The following is a 2,220-nucleotide window of genomic DNA, read 5'->3' on the forward strand; positions in this document are numbered from 1 at the left end:
CTGAACAAGGTTCTCTACCCTCAGTCCCCTCAGACAGACTAGGACCTGCCCTGAACAAGGTTCTCTACCCTCAGACAGACTAGGACCTGCCCTGAACAAGGTTCTCTACCCTCAGACAGACTAGGACCTGCCCTGAACAAGGTTCTCTACCCTCAGAAAGACTAGGACCTGCCCTGAACAAGGTTCTCTACCCTCAGACAGACTAGGACCTGCCCTGAACAAGGTTCTCTACCCTCAGTCCCCTCAGACAGACTAGGACCTGCCCTGAACAAGGTTCTCTACCCTCAGACAGACTAGGACCTGCCCTGAACAAGGTTCTCTACCCTCAGACAGACTAGGACCTGCCCTGAACAAGGTTCTCTACCCTCAGACAGACTAGGACCTGCCCTGAACAAGGTTCTCTACCCTCAGTCCCCTCAGACAGACTAGGACCTGCCCTGAACAAGGTTCTCTACCCTCAGTCCCCTCAGACAGACTAGGACCTGCCCTGAACAAGGTTCTCTACCCTCAGACAGACTAGGACCTGCCCTGAACAAGGTTCTCTACCCTCAGTCCCCTCAGACAGACTAGGACCTGCCCTGAACAAGGTTCTCTACCCTCAGTCCCCTCAGACAGACTAGGACCTGCCCTGAACAAGGTTCTCTACCCTCAGACAGACTAGGACCTGCCCTGAACAAGGTTCTCTACCCTCAGACAGAATAGGACCTGCCCTGAACAAGGTTCTCTACCCTCAGACAGACTAGGACCTGCCCTGAACAAGGTTCTCTACCCTCACCCTCAGACAGACTAGGACCTGCCCTGAACAAGGTTCTCTACCCTCAGACAGACTAGGACCTGCCCTGAACAAGGTTCTCTACCCTCAGTCCCCTCAGACAGAATAGGACCTGCCCTGAACAAGGTTCTCTACCCTCAGACAGACTAGGACCTGCCCTGAACAAGGTTCTCTACCCTCAGACAGACTAGGACCTGCCCTGAACAAGGTTATTTTTGTGACTGAGTGAAGTCATCCACTCTGCCCTCAACAGGAGAAATCTGGACCAGACTGACTAGGGAAGTGTTGACCCCGGTGGTCGTTACGACAACGTCACTTCCAGAAGGAATTAACGACTTTTAATAGTGGATCAAAATGTAAATATGACGTTTTATTTTCAAGAAGGAATAATATGTTGGGATGTAAATAAATTAGTTTGATGGTTTGTTTGTTTTTGTTGTTGTTTTGAACATATGTAATATTAAAGGTTAGTCCGTGTCGTCTTTTAAAGAGCAGCATGATCCATGAATGAACTGACTATATAACCAGACAACAGCATTTTATACCCAACCTGTTACTCCTGTTAATTCAGCTTGACCAATGAGGAAATGTGATTGGTGATGCTAACCTGCCTGTTAAATATATACTGAACAAACATGTCAATGATTTACACTCCGTTACAGTTCATCTAATGAAATAAATTCATTAGGTCGTAATCTAATGGAATTCACATGACTGGGCAGGGGCGTAGCCTTGGGCCCACCCACTGGGGAGCCAGATCCAGCCAATCAGAATGGGCCTGGGAGGGCATAGGCCCACCCACTGGGGAGCCAGATCCAGCCAATCAGAATGGGCCTGGGAGGGCATAGGCCCACCCACTGGGGAGCCAGATCCAGCCAATCAGAATGGGCCTGGGAGGGCATAGGCCCACCCACTGAGACAGCCACTCAGAATGGGCCTGGGAGGGCATAGGCCCACCCACTGGGGAGCCAGATCCAGCCAATCAGAATGGGCCTGGGAGGGCATAGGCCCACCCACTGGGGAGCCAGATCCAGCCAATCAGAATGGGCCTGGGAGGGCATAGGCCCACCCACTGGGGAGCCAGATCCAGCCAATCAGAATGGGCCTGGGAGGGCATAGGCCCATCCACTGGGGAGCCAGATCCAGCCACTCAGAATGGGCCTGGGGGGGAGCCAGATCCACCCACTCAGAATGGGCCTGGGAGGGCACCCACTCAGAATGAGTTGTCCCAGAAAGGGCAAACCCACTGGGGAGCCTTCAGAATGGGCCTGGGAGGGCAGGCCCACCCAGAAATCCAGCCACTCCAGAATGGGCCTGGGAGGGCATAGGCCCCCCTCACGCGATCCCACAGGTGAAGAAATCCGATGTAGAGGACCTGGACTGGCGTGGTTTCACCTGCAGTTGAGGCCGGTTGGATGCAGCTTATGGAAACAGCTCTGGTGGACATT

This window comes from Oncorhynchus nerka, linkage group LG8 (assembly GCF_034236695.1).
Source record: "Oncorhynchus nerka isolate Pitt River linkage group LG8, Oner_Uvic_2.0, whole genome shotgun sequence".
Classification (NCBI taxonomy): domain Eukaryota; kingdom Metazoa; phylum Chordata; class Actinopteri; order Salmoniformes; family Salmonidae; genus Oncorhynchus; species Oncorhynchus nerka.